General features: G+C 38.8%; 1 protein-coding gene across 1 annotated transcript in view; it reads left to right on the top strand.

The window, feature by feature from the left end:
• The window catches only part of LOC149160007 (transcription factor bHLH36-like), a 257,260-nt gene that overhangs the window by 26,890 nt on the left and 212,368 nt on the right, over window positions 1–18,002 (top strand). The gene's annotated exons all lie outside the window — the stretch shown is intronic.

Genomic DNA, 18,002 nt, shown 5'->3' with positions numbered 1-18,002 from the left:
ATTTTGAGCACATTTATTTCCTGCATGTTAGAACCTACAACAAGCATGTCATCTACATACAATAACAATATAATATAGCTTCCATCATTTTTCCTTTTGAGATAAACACACTGAACTGAGTGACATCTAGTATAACCTTGTTCAAACATAAACCTATCAAATTTTAGATACCACCAACTTGGAGCCTGTTTTAAGCCATACAAGCTCTTCTTCAACCTGCACACTACTTTCTCCTTCCCTTTTACCTCATATTCTTTTGGTTTCTACATATATATCTCTTCCTCCAAATCCCCATGGAGAAAGGTTGTCTTTACATCCAACTGCTCAAGATACAAATCTTCAGCTACTACTAAACTTAAAATAGTTCTGATTGAAGTCATTTTAACAACAGGAGAAAATATCTCATCAAAGTGTATACCCTTTTTTTGTGCAAACCCCTTCACCACAAGTCTAGATTTATAACTTTTTCTACCTCCATATTCTTCCTTCAACCTGTAAATCCATTTATTCTGCAATGTTGTTTGACCTATAGGAAACCTAACTAAGTACCAAGTCTAGTTATGTGCTAAGGAGTCCATCTCTTCTTTCATGGCCTGCTCCCACTTCTTCCTAGTTTCTACCTGCACTGCTTCTTCATAGCATTCTGGTTCACCAGAATCAGTCAACAATACATAATATAATGAAGGAGAGAATCGTACAGGGGCTCTACTTGTCTTGGATGATATTCTAACACCACTTTGAGGTGTTTGAGGTGCTTGTTGCTATTGTTGTTGTTGTTGTTGTTGTTATGGCTATTGATCATTATGATTTTCAAGCACCTTCACTTTTTCTGTGATCTCATCAGGCACTTTGTATTCTTTGTTTTCTTTTTCCTACATCTAATCCTTATACAAAACCTTTTCATTGAATATGACATCTTCGCTTCTAATGATTTTGTGTTTTTCATAATCATAAAAGTGATAACCAAAATCATTAACACCATAACCAATAAAGGTACATTTCTTTGATTTTGCTTCAAGATTTGTTCCATTTTCTTTATTAATGTGGATAAGGGTTTTGGTTGTTTAAAAATGAGTAGTTTACCTTTTTACCTGTCCATGCCTCCTCAGGAATACCACCATCAAAGGAACTTGAAGGCCCTCTATTTATTAGATAAACAACAATATCTATAGCATCTACCCAAAATTGTAAAGGCAATCATTCATGCAATCTCATACACCTTGCATGCTCCATGATTGTCATGTTCATCCTTTCTAACACACCATTTTCTTGTGGTGTTCATGGAACTGTCTTCTCTTTGCGAATTCCATTCTCTGAATAGTACCTATCAAACTCTTTGCTACAATATTCACCTCCATTGTCTAATTTGAGAGACTTCAACCTTTTTCCTGTCTCATTTCAACCAAATATTTCCATTTCTTGAAAGTATCAAATTTATTTTGAATACAATAAATCCAGGTTTCTCTGGTTGCATCGTCAATAAAAGTAACATAATAAGGAGAGCCACTGAGAGATGATACTTGAGCAGGTCCCCATACATTTGTATGCACAAGATCTATTTTCTCACTCTTCCTTTCTTTCCCAACTCTGAGGAATCTGACTCTCTTTTGTTTTCCATAAACACAATTCTCACAAGAATTTTAAATTAACATGCTTCAAACCTGGCAACAAATTTCTTGAGTGAAGAATCTGCATCCCTTTCTCACTCATGTGCCCTAACCTATGATGCCACAATCTCGTATCTTCTCATGTACAGGTTAAAGAATTAACAAAATTAGAACTACCATTACATAAATATAATGTACCAACCTATTCTCCTTTCATTATTACTAGGGATCCTTTAGTGACCTTCCAAGTTTTATATGTAAAAGTTGTTACACAATCTTCACCTCCCAACTGCCTTGTTGAAATCAGATTTTTCTTCAGATCTAGGACATGCCTTACCTCCTTCAATAGCCGTTGATTTCCACTTTGTTGTTTTATGAAAACTATACCCATTCCAATGATTTTAGAGGGCTTATCATCACCCAATCAAACTTGTTCAAAATATCCTTGAACATGATCATGAAAATGTTTCCTATTAGTTGTGCCATGCAATGAGACCCCCGAATCTACCACCCGGGAATCAATAATATTTTCTAATGAAAGAATCAAAGCATCTTGCAACACATCACCTATCACATTTGCTTCATGATTGTTTTCCTGTTGTGTGTCTCCTTATTTTCCCTTCTGAGACTTGTAGTCTTTCTTCAAGTGTCCTTTCTTCCCACATTTCCAGCACATTATCCCCGATCTGGACTTCAATCTACCTTTCCTTGACTTACTGCAATATCCTGGGCTCCTTCCTCTTTTCATTTCTCTTCCTCTAATCTATATAGTCAAAGCATTACCTGATGTCTCACTGGAGCTTTTTCATCACATTTCCTCGCCAAGGATTGCACCGACAACATCATCAAACTTTAAAGTACTAGATCCAGAGACAGAGTTACAAATGGCCATAACTAAACCATTCCAACTTTATAGCAATAAGAACAGAAATAACAAAGCCCTAACTTCATCATCAACATTTACCCCTATAGAACTTAACTGACTGGTAACTGTATTAAATTCATTTAAATGATCAGCAACAGATCCACCTTCTCACATCTTCATATTAAATAAATGCTTCATAAGAAATACCTTATCTGAGGCTGAGGGTTTTTCATATAATTTGGACAATGCCGACATTAAACCCTCTGTTGTCATTTCCTTTGAAATATTAAAGGCTACCAACACCGCTAGGCGTAACCGTATTGTTCCAAGTGCCTTTCAATCGAGAATATCCCATTCTATGTCTGTCATACTCATTGGCTTCTTTGCCTTTCTGCTCAATGGTTAGTACAGACCTTTTTGGTACAAATAATCTTCCATCTGCATTTTCCACAGCGGGTAATTTTGGCCGTTAAATTTTTTGACACTAAACCTACCATCTTCTGCCATTGCTCCCACTCAAACTAGGAATCCTTTGCTCCTGCGAGTTTATCAACCAGATAGACCTTCGGCTCTGATACTAGTTGTTAGCAAATTATATATTGCAGAAATATAAACACAAAAAATGCATAAAACAAGAGAGACACAGATATACATGGTTCACCCAATTTGGGCTACGTCCACTCAGAAACAGCCAATCCTTCCTTTTATATTATCCAGCAAAATGAATAGATACAACCTACAGTAGATCCATTATAATTCTCTCTTTGCTCTCACACAATCTCCTCTCTCTTTCTTTCTCAGAATACATATCTACATAGACACAATACAATTCCCTCATATATAGTGAGGGGTTGTCTTTTAGGGCAAAACACCCTAAATGAAACATAACTTTTATTGTCAGATCTCTGCCTAATGAACGACCCAGATTGACTATGAAATTACAACATTTTACAAGGCAATTTTACATATATTTTTAGCTTCGGGGGCACTGCCCCCAATCCCCCACCAGGGGCGGGCTCTGAAATATCGCAATTTCCCCCCTGGACCCCCTGCAGAGAAAATATTAGGGCAGTGTCGCCACCACATTAAGAACTGGGGTCCATTGCAGTGATACCTCTGAATAAAGAATATAATCAGGCTCCAAACCCAACAACGACTGTCTACACAAGTACATTCAAAACAAGATGGTGTTCCTGGACATTTCCTTGCTCGACACGGTGTACTGATACACTGTCAAGATTAAGTAGAAGTTTAAACAGGAGAAGCAGGACTTTGGATTTGTGAATCCAAAGCAAGGAAAAGGCCCCCCCAAACCACATGGAAAGGCAAAGGGCCAAGGTAGGGATACACAAGACAGCCTGTTGAAGCCGCAAGCAAAGAACAACACCATGAAGACAAAGAAGGACATGGTAAAATGGTGTGAGTTCGATAAGATCTCCACTCACAACACAAGTGAGTGTATGGCCAAGAAGTCACTAGTGGGCGAGATGAAGGCCTTTTAATCAGACGCATGCTCTGATTTTGAATCAGAACCCAATAAGGGGAATGAAAAAGGGAAGCCGATCATTGATGTAGAGCCTAGTGCCACCATGGTCACCAACAAGATCTAGAAGATTAAGCTTGAAGATCCAGCAGGAGTGGGAATGCCTATTCCACTCAGAGATGTGAGTGAAGGGTTCTCCGTTGCAGTTCGTTGTCGATAGTGGGATCCAAAAAAACCTCATTTCAAAAGAGGTTGTGAAGTGGTTGGGCCTAAAGACTACAAAAAATCCACAACCATACATCATTGGGTGGCTTCACCAAGGAAGGGGTCTCTACATCATCCAATAGTGTCGCCTTCCCTACAGCATCAAGCCCTTCACAGATGAGGTATTGTGTGATGTTTATTCTCTTCAAGTTTGTGATGTATTGTTAGGACAACCATACTTGTGGAAGTGATATGTTGTATATGAGTCTAAACCTCACTTTGTCATTATTACTTTGGCCAATAAGTTGTACAGGATACTGAAGGTAGACCTGCCTATCGCCATCTTTAATCACTTCAAAGAATTGTAGTAAGATCATTTCCTAGACTAGGAAATTTTTTTTCCTTATGATTCGCCCATAGGGCAATAAGAAGGTTATGGGAACAGCCTCCAGGCAGGGCTGCTTTGCATAGCAACAACAGATGGACAAGGTCGTGGAGGGGTACAGGGACATTGACTATCAGGCACTAAACAAGATCACTCTCCAGAATAGGTACCCAATCCCATAGAGTGATGACATTCTGGACCAACTTATGTGGGCCAAATATTTCCCCAAGATTGACTTGAAGTCAAGTTATCACCTAGTTCCTATCGAACCCTCAGATGTGTGGAAGACTACCTTGAAATCAAAGGAGGGTCTTTTGAATGGTTGGTCATGTCATTTAGATTGACGAATGCCCCTACTACCTTCATGAGACTGATGTACGACATCTTGCGACCCTTCACCAATGCATTCCTGGTGGTGTATTTTGATGATATATTGATCTTTGTCTAGAGTTGGGAAGAGCACCTCCACCATATTCGACAAGTCCTTCAAACCCTACGACAACACAAGCTATGTGCTAACTTGAGGAAATGCACTTTTGTCCTGACCCAGGTATAATATATGGAGTACATCATTGATGATCATGGTGTACATGTGTACCCAGCCAATATAGAAGTCATTCGGGATTGGCCAACCCCGACCACTCTAACAAAGCTTCGCATCTTTTTGGGTCTTGCCAATTTCTACCACAGGTTCGTGTTTAGGTTCTCTCATATCACTTGGACTTTAAGACAAATCACCAGAGATGGAGCGAAAGAAGCTGATTTTTTTTCTGAAACCCAATAGCAGCCATTTTCCAAGTTGAAGCATCACTTATGCTCTGCATGAGTGGTCACATTACCATACTTTAAACAACCATTTGAGATTGAGACAGATGCCTCCAACTATGCTATTGGTGTAGTTCTTACTCAGCCTGGGCATCCAGTGTCTTACCATAGTGAGACACTTTCAGACACTGTTTGAAAGTATCCCACTTATGACAAGAAAAGGTATTCCATTTTGGAGGCCTCTCGCGAATGGAAACATTACATTATGGGGAAGGAAACACTCATCCACATAGACCACCGACCCCTGTAGTTCATACAGACATAATGAAATTTACAAAATGATCACCATTAGAAATGGTCCACCTAATTGCAACAATTCCAAGTGCCAATAATGTTGTTCATTGCCTTAGCTGACCACCAGTCATGGCGCTAATCACTGTGCTCGACTCATATGGGCACGAGACTTCAAGGTGGCCGCATCTTTACAAAAGCAATCCAGAATTTGAAAACACATCTAGACACTCCTGGAAGGGATGCAAGTTCCAAATTTTCACCTTCATGATGCAATGTTATGCCACCTAGCATACATTTGTGTTCCTTCAAACATGCGTGCCAAGATGATTTTTGAGGCACACTACAGTCGAGTCACTGGACATTTGAAGTAGAGAAAATAGTGGTGGTATTGCATAAGTATTTTTATTGGCCAAAACTTCATCAAGATGTTGGGAATTTCATTAGATCCTGCATTGCCTACGCCATTGCCAAACCAACCATCAAGAAGCAAGGATTGTATACTCCTCTACCTACTCCCAGTCAGCCTTAGGAATCTATCTCCACGGATTACATGCTGGGTCTTCCTTCTAATAAGCACGACAATGATTGTGTTTTTGTAGTCATCGACAAATTCTCTAAGATGGCCATCATGTTGGCCTGCAAGAAGAGTATCACAACAGAAGCCACTATTAAGATCTTATTTGAGAGAGTGTGGGTACACTTTGGGATCCGATAGTCCATTGTCTCAAATCAAGACAAAAGATTCCTAAGTGCATTTTGGTCGAGTCTTTGGTTGATGCTAGATACAAAACTCACTAAGTCTGTGACTTTCCATCCCAAAACTAATGGCAAAATAGAGGTTGTTGACATGATGATTAGACACATTCTGCACATGTACAACTCAAAACATACACACATGGGGGATAAAAGCCTCCCTTATGTCCAACACAGCTACACCAAAGCTCTCCACAGCTCAATAGGCCACAACCCCTTTTAAGTAGGATTGGGATTTCAGCCATTATGTCCCATTAATGTGGCGACACCATTTCTAGCCACTTAGGGAGATTCGGCCCATGTCCAGTCTGAAGTCGAAAGGAATAAAAACTTCATTTAGCACATTCAACAAATCTGCCAGTAGGTCCATGATATATTGGACAAAGCCAATGCTAAGTACATGTAGCGCCATGATCAGCATTGAGTTTTTCACAAGTTCCACGTGGGTGACAAAGTTTGGCTACATTTACAGAAGGAGTGCCTCGCTGGATCCCATCGAAAGCTTCACCCTCTCCAGTATGGGCCATACACAATCACCAAGGATGTTGTTGAAAATTCCTTCGAGCTCATCATCCCACCGTTCCTTGGTCTACACCCAGTTTTCAATGTAGACCACCTTTAGCCATACGTTCTACCATTATTGGACACATCCGACATTGCAGAACAACTCACACTAAAAAAGCTCAACTCAGATAGTATGGAGCTAGCCACAACTGATCAGATCATGGATACATAGATCAAGAACACTCATGAATATAGGATACAAGTATATCGTGCCTTCAAAGTAGGCCAACTACTTCACCAGGGAAAGTGGTTCATGAGGGACCAGGTTCAACAAATATTTCCTCACCTCATCGAGGCTCTGCATGAAATGGGGACCATTGCTTCCTAAGTGTGGAGGAATGATCTAGGTGGATATTGGTGTCCACTCTCCTATTCCACCTATACCCTCTAGTCAGTTTCATATATTTCCTTGTTTATTTCAATATTTACTATTTTTAGCAGTTTTTCTGGTCCTAAACTTCTGGAGTAGTTTTGACCCCCTAAATGGCGTTTTTTGAGGTCAACTATAGGCCTTTCATTGTAGGTAGGGGCCTATGTCAAAACCTATAGTACTGAAAGAGACCTTTCCAACAAGGTATCGTATGCTCCAAATAGAGATAATATTACCAAGTTATGACCCCAGGAAGTTGGCTTCCCAACTAACCCCAATGGGGTCCACAAACTCTTGGTGTTACATCTCTCGGGATTAGGGTTTTGGTTGTTTAGGATTTTCTCATGATTTTGAATAATAAATAGGCCCCTGAGCCTCACTGAACCGAGTTTAGAGGCATGTAGCCACCAAATCTCTTCTCGGAGACAACCTACCATCAGCTACGCTATCTTATCTCCATTCTGTTAATAAGCATATTTCAGTATTTTTATATTATTGAAATGAAGTGTTTTTCTGCTACCTCTCTCAATTTAGGATTATATCTGTAATTTTTTGCATTCTTGTTTAAGTCTGGATCATTGCTACAACTGTTAGGTCCCTATACTACTAGTGTAACCCCTTATTGTTATTAGTACAACCCCCTTATTATATTGTTTTTCCCATGTAGTCCCCATATTGTTATTATTGTGCCCTTACATTATTATTGTTATGTCGGCTCTGATTATATTATGACCCCTTGGACTCCTATATATAGAAAGGAGGCCTTGTCATTTGTATCATCTAAGAATTTTTCATTTGTGTAATGTAACGGAGGTTGTCCCCTCGAAGAGGTTTATTTCTAAGGCGTTCATCTATCTTTTCTATCTTTTTGTGAGTTGGTTTCATATCATTTGGTATCAGAGCTTTGGATTCTAGGGTTTCACTTCTCTAAAACAGGTCAGTGTGGAATTTTCGCTATAACTTCTTTTCTGTGAGGTTTCAGAATCTATAAAAAAACCCATTTGAGAAGAGGTCTCTCTGAATCTCGCGTCCAAATTTCATATCTTGTCTCGCTATATTTCCAGATATATGATTTGAGGAAGTTAGAGAGTTTGCAGACTCCCTAATTACACTCCAAACAGGCGACTGAGGGAAAATCGCCATAACTTTTGTTCTGAGCATCAGATTGAAATTTTGTAAGAAGTTTCGGAAAGAGAACTTCTTTTAGTTTTTTGTATATTAGTTTCAGGTACTAATGTCAAAACAATGATACATGGCACATCATACAAGTTCACTCTATTGAACTAGTCTATAATTAGCTCACCGTAGGATATTTGGCATAACTCTTTCTTGGATAATCAAATTCTGATCATACTTGCGGGGTTAGAAAGAGAACTCAGAGAACTACCGCAGGGGAAAATTCCAAAACTTGGAGATTTGAAATTATAGTTACAGCTGTTTCAAGATCGAGCTCCTAAAATCAAGAAAAATCAAGATGAGGAAGTTTGATGGCAAGGATCCGGTAAATTGGATACTACAGATGCAAAAATATTTTGATCTACATAGTGTACCACTATTACAAAAGTTATGTATTGCATCTTCATATTTAGAACAAGATCAATTTTTATGGTATAAAGGGCTTTGTTCTTGTAAACCACTTGTTACGTGGTCAATTTTCATGGAGTAAATTATAGCACATTATGAGGATACAAAGAGCGGCACCTTCTTTAGAGCAACACCACAACAATTGGAAGAAAAAAGAGAAAAAGGGCTTTGTTACAAAGTGGAAAGAAATATTATGGCGATAAGGAAGTCTACCCCTCACAACTATAAAGATGAAAGTGTTGTTTCTCGTAGCCTTCCACAACCTACAAGGGTTACACCACAACAATTGGAAGAAAAAAGAGAAAAAGGGCTTTGTTACAATTGTGATAGAAAATGCACCAAAGGTCATAAGTGTGCTGAGAAGAAATTATTTTACATAGATTATGAAGAGGTGGAAGAAAAGGATCAAGAAACATCAAAAGAAGAGGATATACACCAGGACCCAACCCCAAAGAAAGAGGAAATGAATCCAACCATATCTTGTAAAGCATTGGCAGGAATTACCACTCTTCAAACTCTCAAGATAGAAGGACATATCAAGAAGAAAAAGGTTCAAGAAGTGAAATATCACATTGAGAAATAAGAAATGAATCCAACCATATCTTACAATGCATTGGCTAGAATTACCACTCCTCAAACTATCAAGATAGAAGGACATATCAAGAAGAGAAATGTTCAAGAAGTGAAAGATCACATCGAGCATCAAGAAATGAATCTGAACATATCTTGTGACGCATTACAAGAAATTACCACTCTTCAAACTCTCAATATAGAAGGACATATCAAGAAGAAAAAGGTTCAGGTAGTGAAAGATCACATCGAGCATCAACAACCAGTTCTCCAACTTTTAAAGGATAATGCCACTTTGGTGCAAAACTGAATGAAACAGCAAGTAGATCAACATCGCAATGAAAAAAGTTTTGATGTAGGTGATTTGGTATTTTTATGGCTACATCTCAAGAAACCTATTTATGAAAAGGAAATGTTGGCAATACTACATGCACTTAAGAAATGGTGACCTTACCCAATGGGAAGACACCTTAAGGTAAAAATGGATCATGATAGTCTTAAATACTTTTTCGTACAAATATTATATTTAGAACAACAAAAAAAATGGGTCACAAATATGTTGGGTTATGACTTTGACATCATCTACAGAAAAGGGAAGAAATTTTTTATTGTAGATGCACTCTCAAGAAAGGATGAGGATGTGGAAGCATTATTTTGTGCTATTTCTATTATCCAACCAGATTGGATAAATGAAGCAAGGGATGAATGGAAGAAGGACAAAGAAGTGTGGCCACTCATTCAAAAGCTGCAGAATATCCCAATTCAAACAATATTTCTAGAACTTGACGAGGAAGGAAAAATCATATTGGAACCTGGAGAAGTCACAGAAACAAGAACCTGAAAGATACGAAATTGATCAATTTCAGAGTATCTCATCAATTGGAAGAACTTACCCACTAAAGATTCCACATGGGAGGACAAGAATTTTGTACAAAAGCATCAAGAACTACTCAAGCATTGAGGACAACACTTTTTGAAGGAGAGGGGCATGTTAGGTCTCTATACTACTAGTGTAACCCCTTATTGTTATTAGTACAACCCCCTTATTTATTGTTCTGCCCATGTAGTGCCCATATTGTTATTATTGTGCCCCATAGCAGCCCACTATTGTTATAGTTGTGCCCTTACATTATTATTGTTATGTCAGCTATGATTATATTATGACCCCTTAGACTCCTATATATAGAAAGGAGGTCTTGTCATTTGTATCACCTAAGAATTGTTCATTTGTGTAATGTAAAGGAGGTTGCCCCCTTGAAGAGGCTTATTTCTAAGGTGTTCAACTATTTAGTGAGTTGGTTTCATAAAACCAACCATAGCACAATCTGCACATAATTCACACCCACATATCCACATTAGAGCATTATTATCATCACAGATATATCATTGTTAGCTATAATGATAGACATATCAAGAAAGCATATTTATTGTTATTCTTTTAGATCTATTGGACATGAGCTTCTTCCATACTCCTTGGTTCACACCTATTTCAAATTAGATTACACCTTAATATCCCATAACTTGCACACTTAACACATTGTTCTTCATCTCCTTATATACTTTTATCCTTAGCCAAGACCTTAATCCAATCCCTTAGTAATGCCATTGGTATTCTTTGACGAGATCAAATACCCATTGTCGCACTCATTACAATGGGCCAATACCATGGTAAATACCCATGGTATTCCAATTACCATGGTGCAAAATATGTACGCAACTTTATTTCACCATACCTACGTATGTATGTGATCTTGCTTCATAGGACCCATGTACTTTCTCACACTTGATCTTTGCCATCTATCTCTAAGTTGATATTACTTTGTTCATATCACATGTAGCATCTACATAACCATCATGTTGACATCTCTATCAAGTAGGCTTCCATCAAGGACAACACATTAGCCATAATGCCAAAAATATCCCCTTTGGACATGATGGTAACCACTTTGATGTTGGTGACCACCTATGAATTCCTCTAAACACCTCTAAACACACCAAGCTTCTCTCAAAAGACTTTTCATCAAGCATTCTTTTCAAAACAACAAGCTTCTCTCCCCCTTTGACAACAAGGGAAAAGGGCTGACCAATGCTGAATGAAGACATCTCTTCGCTTGTGTAGTGAGGATCACTGTCGCGATGATATAGTGAAGAGGAATATTTTATATTGATCATGTCGCCCGTGATCATATGTTGAAACCTCTAAAGATATTCAATAAAAGCACAAGAATTTATGATTCAATCAAATATGACCTTTCCTATCACCAAGGACTCATGCTTACATCAATCACCCAACACAGTGGGGTTACATATTTGACTCACCATTACATCAAATGCCAAAAATAATGGGATTACATACATAAATGACTTGACCCCAATAATCCATACTTGACTGAATTTTACAATGATTTACAACCCAGGTCTTTACATTATCTTTACATCAATAGACATATATGACATTTGCGACCAAAACTGGAGACCTTGATAGTGTGGTAGCAAGACCATTATAGTCATCAACAACCATCATACACCATATAGGAACCTGCAACATGAATATCTGATTGCAACAACATGAACATCCTCATCATCAAGGAGCTTATGTAAGATAAGACAATGTAGCATCAATCTTCAACATCATTGATATGTGACTAAATATGAAAGGACCCCAAGCATCTCTAACCATTGAAGTAGAAGTGCAATATATTTTTGCTAGCAAATCATCCCCTTGACCTCATATCATCAAGGTCAACATGCTCTTTCCATTTCTAGGAAGAGCCACAGTCCATGAATATCAAAGACATATATATATTTTGCAGCACAACAACATATATTTTCATGCATAAAAAAATAATATGTCAGAACCAAGAATATCTCATATAATTGTTCAATAACATCATCACAACTATTCACATGTAGCTCAAGCAACATATAGGAATCATCCATAACTTCACCATATGCAACGTATGCTTCATTGAAGACATAATGGCATCATTATATAAGCAGTAAGTGAATCATAAGCTCATCATCATCAACCAATGTCAATAAGTATGCATATCCTCTTCATGTAGAAATAACTTCACTAAGTGCAATTTTAACTAATATATACCCATCATCCAAAACTTCATCACTAATGACATAATATCAACGACATATGTGTCTTCAACAACAACAACTATACATCATCAATGGTATATATACTTATCATAAACCCATCACACAACAAGAAGTTATCAAGAAACCATAATGCCAACAATACATTATTAGAAGCATAGCAAATGCTCCACCTGAACCTGTGCCATCTTATCATTACCAAATATGAATATATCCAACTAATAAATTAGCAAATCCATCAAAGAATCGCAACAACATTGACACTTTCCAGCAACTCATGAACCATCATAAACCGGCATTGTTTCTAAGTAACATCTGAGTGATGAGCCCCATAAAGGGGTAACTATATGGGCTCATTTTGCCTCCTAACTTATCTTAATCCACCATTCTCATTAGCTTATTGCATGTTTTTTATTATATTTATGCTAATAGAGTGAGTTGGGTTGGTCATTATGCCATGAAGTCTAATGTGTGTTTAATGCAATTTTTTGGTCAATTTTGGAGACAAAGTCAAAGATTTAATGAACATTTAGCAATAGATATTTGAAGAAGACAAGGGAGACGATTTATAGGAGGGTATCCCCATAATTTATGACTCCCCACTTTAAATTCTCCACCATGCAGCTCAGAGCACAAGAAGCCACGTCAATGCACCAAATAGGCAGCCGAGCAAGTGGAGGATAACTTCTATTTATCTCAAGTTTTGGCAGCCAAGCCTCCCTGATTTTAATGAAGTTGTTGGGAGCTTCAGTTGTATAAGTAGAGAGGCCTAGGGCCTCATTAGGTTGTTGGAATTTAGTCAAATTTTCAATTTTTTGTTGCAGCTTTGCTCTACTCACCTTCGAGCTCACTTTTGTTGACAATTTCATGTAATCCTATTATTATTTTGATAATGAAAATGAGATCTTGTTCGAGCTAGCACTAAGTTACCTCATAGGGGTGAAGCACTTGGGTTAGTGCCCAATCTAAGTAGCCAAGATCCTCTTGTTTTGTATTTATATGCTTTGTTTCAGCTTATGAATTAGTTGTTGTTAAATAGATTTTTGTCTTAGTTAAGAATAGGTTGCTTTTGGTGATTTAAAAAGGGTTGTTTCCATTTCAGTTTGTTGTAGCAGGTTGAACAGTGATAGGAAAAAGATACAAAAATTCCATCACCAGAGCCTTGGCCTCCTTTCCTCCCTATGGGACCATGAACTGAGGCCAAGACCCTCTTGTTGCCACAAAAAAAACACAGATTTTCCTTTTTCATAGGATATCTGGTGTTGCAGTTTGTTAGAAGGTTAATGCTTGGCTGTAGATCTATTTCACCATGCTCATTTCTAACTTTGTAATAAATTTCCTTCCATGCTTTCCTTCCATGTAGCATTTTTTTCAGCATTTACTTCCTAGATCAAAGTTTAGATCAGCTTGATGAAATTCTATTTTTTTTATGTATCTAGTTTCTTTGCTTGCTTAGCTTCATTGCTTGATTTTCATTTCTCTTGCAAGAAATCTCTTCTCACAATAAGTCAGTAGACTAGCCATTACCATTTCTCTTTGATCTATGTTCCACAAGTCACCCAAAGTCTCTCACAAACCTACCCTAGCTTGCTACACTTTTCTCATAAACTTTCCTCTCTTTTCTTGAATAATTCCAACCACCTTTCTCTTTCCTGATCCTTCTTGATGAAGCCTAGACAGCTTAACACATCCTCCTAGCCTTCAACTACCCTTTCCACCCACTTTCCTACCTTCAAAACCTCCAAAACGGCTCTCAGCATCCTCTTGTAGACCTCCTGTAGACCTCCCATAGATCCCCTGCAGCCTCTTGTAGATTTTCCTGTAGGTGTCTTTTTGAAGTCCAATTGCAGGAAAAGCCTCTAGAAGGCCACCTAGGACCTCCTAGGACCCATCCACACCTTCCTACACCTCTGCAAACTCCAAAGTCACCCCCCATCGCCACCTAATCATTGCCACATTCACAAACAAATAAATTACATGCATGACAATCTCACCTGAAAATACATAAAAATCCAAAAAGATGTTTTTTTCTCATTTCCTTCTAGAAATAGCTTGAGTAGATGTTTTTTACTTGCTAAGTAGGTAATGGCATTCATTTTATGGTTTTTCATCTCTCTTTCTGCAAAAGTAATATTAGTTGGTTAATTAGGGTTTGCTAGGTTTACTTCACATTTCAGTCTTTTCTCTCTTTCTACAGGTAGGGTAGCCTCTGTAGAGTAAGATTTCCTTTCTTTCTTCACATATAAAGCTTCTTCTAGAATTCATAGAAGTTGGCTTGAGCTCCTAGTGATCTTGTGCCAGCTGACCAAGTGACATCCTGCAGTAAGAACTAGTACTTGTGCATACAACACTGTCGCTTCCAAGATTGTTACAAACTACCAGGTTGATAAAAGTAAAGTAGTAAGCATAGGATTTGTAGCATTATTGCTGCAATACTAGTGCTCACCACTTTTTTGCGTCGTTTCCAGGGAAGCATCAAAGTATTTTGTGATTACTTCTTTCTTCTATTTTCTATCGCAACATTCCGCTAAGTAGTCTTTTAGCAAAAGTAGATTAGTCATTTCCCTGCTTTCCTTTCAATTGTGCAATTTCCATTTCAGCAAAAGTATATTAGTCATTTCCCTACTTTCCTTTCAATTCTACAATTTCCATTTCAACAAAAGTAGATTAGTCATTTCCCTGCTTTCCTTTCAATTCTCCAATTTTGATTTCAGCAAAAGTAAATTAGTCATTTCCTTACTTTCCTTTCTGCATCTCATTTTCTTTCCTTTTTAGTTCTGCAATTTCATTTCAACAAGTTCATTTCAGTTAGTTGCAATTTGTTTGTTCAATTAATTTCAGTTTTGGAGGTACAAGTAGAAAAAACAAAAAAATCAACCAAAAGATTTCTTTTCATGCCTCGTAGGAACAAAGATAATTCAAGAAAATTCTTGCCCAACACCCCCACCACATCACATAGCCACCCTTCTCTCTTCTTCGATGGCAATGATCAGGAAGAACCTATAGGTGAAAAACCAGAGATATTTGAAGAACCTATAGGGGAAGAAGAAGAAGAGAACATACTTCTTGAGACAATGGTTGAAAACATAAATGCTAGGGGGAACGGAGAAAGAGTAGAGGGTACCTTTCCCATCCGAGAGACTAATGGGGACACTAAAATGAAGAACATAAGCCCTTCAACCCTACCTCACTTCCATGGATTGACTACAGAAGATCCTGACACCTTTTTGTTTGATTGTTATCTGCTGAACCTATGACTATGCGAAAGATGAGAAAAAGTTGAAAATATTTCCTTCTACTCTCAAGCATGCAACATTGCGTTGGTTCATGGGGTTGTCTGGAAATAGCATCACAACTTGGGCTCAGATGCAGTAGGCCTTTAATAACAAATATCGAGACTACTGTAGGTCAAAAGACACCAAGGAAGAAATCTTCCGAATGACCATGAGAAGTGATGAATCTTTGGAAGATTATGAAGAGAGGTTCCAGCTCAGTTATAAAAGGGCTAAGTGAACACTTAACCCCGAATCTCTGAGGTTGTTCCTACTTAGGGGAATTCTGGAAGACCTTCTAGACAACCTCCATCTACTGGCTAGAGGAGACATCTACCAACTACCTTATGAAGACATAAAGACTATTTTTAGAAATCATTCTAGGGTGGCCATAAATAGAGGTAGGGGGAGTGAACCCATAGCAAGTACCTCCTCATCTAGTTCATCCCTCAAAGGTGAACTTGGAAACATGCTGGAAGACTTCAAGAGTGAGATGTTGTAGACCCTTGCCATGCAAATGGATACCTTGCATATCAAAAGGAAACAAGAGGAAGGACAGAGGGCTTTGGCTATTTTTTGTCCTAGGTGCACCAGAAGACATCCTAGGAACAAGTGTCCATTGAAATCTATATAGGTTTGTTCGGTCTATGAAGAATATCATTCTACAGATAAGTGCCCTTCCTCGCCCGGACTTAAAGCTGTATACCAGGGGGCTGAAGGAGCCACTGAACCACTCTATTTCATGAACCAAAGGAGACTGCATGGACCTAGACCATACCAGCAGGGGATGTAAGGGACATCTCAAGCATACTACAACCCCAACAAAGCCACTTCCATACCTTCTTGGGGCCCTCCTGCTCATCCTTCCCGGTCCACACCTCCTCCTTAGTCCTATCCATCTCAATATCATGCCCAACCAGCTGCTCATGCATTTCAATCATATGCTTACGCACAACCTCAGTGGAATGCATCTCATTAGGGGTGGAGGCCCCAGTACAACTCTCCTCCCGCTTTTTTGCCTCCACCACCTGCTCAACCACAAACATTTCCTCCTGCTCCACCAAGGCAGCCCCAAATCCTTGCCCAGCTGAACTCGAACCCGAACAACAGACAGGCCCAACAAGTATATAGTAGGGAACCATCATTCCCAACTTATGTTGTAGAGATCAGGAGATTAACCTATGATCTGGGAAGGTTCTCCCAGATATCCATCCTCCCCCTCATAAGCTTGAGGAAGATAAAGAGGAAAGTGAACCGAGAGCAATTCCACCCTTTCGTGAGAGATTATCGGGGAAAACACAGCCCATCCCAGAAGAAACTGAAATTCTGGGAGAATTGAAACAGTTATGTGTAAAGGTACCACTTCTCCAAGCCATAAAGGATGTGCCTATATACAATAAGATGATAAAAGAGAAGTGCTTTAAGCATCCAGGCAGGTACAAGAGAGATGCCCCAACCATCAATGTCATAGGGCAACTGTCTAACCTGATGTTGGGGTAGGTAATCTATCCGAAATATCTAGACCCTGGAACCCCAGTAGTTGATGTCCACATCAATGGAACCATGATTCCACATACCTTGATTGATCTGGGAGTTGCCATTAATGTGATGACAAAGCACACCATGCTCAAACTCAACCTCTAGGACTCCTTGAGGAAGACCATGACAATACTGCAACTAGCAGACTGCTCCACCGTGATCCCTGAAGGGATTGTGGAGGATGTGATGGTCTCCATTGATTCTTGGGAGTACCCTGCTGATTTCTTAGTTCTCTAGCTGAAGGAAAAGCTCATTGGGTATCCTCTCATCCTAGGAAGACCTTGGTTGGCCACTGTCGATGCTTACATCCGTTGTCGGGCTGGGAACATGACCATTAAGAACAGACATATGTCCAAGCAGCTAATCCTATACCCTCCTGCCCAACTCTTGCTATAACATGATCTACCTCTCTGGTTGGAGAAGGAGGACAAGAATGAAGTTTATTCTGCACCACTGTGTGCAATAGAAACTTTCATGGGGGGGAAACCACAAAATGAGGATGATATCATTGAAAATTTAATTCAGAATCCACCCCCCAGTATTTTTCCATTAGAAGATCTAGAAGACAATCCCTTAACTGATGTCTATGTTGCTGACCTGACCTCTCTCCATGTTAAGAGTATAGTGTTCGGCCCATAA

Source organism: Pinus tabuliformis, chromosome 5_2 (assembly GCF_031772625.1).
Source record: "Pinus tabuliformis cultivar Carrire ecotype Pingquan chromosome 5_2, CPIR1, whole genome shotgun sequence".
NCBI lineage: Eukaryota > Viridiplantae > Streptophyta > Pinopsida > Pinales > Pinaceae > Pinus > Pinus tabuliformis.
This window is presented reverse-complemented; position numbering and strand designations above follow the sequence as displayed.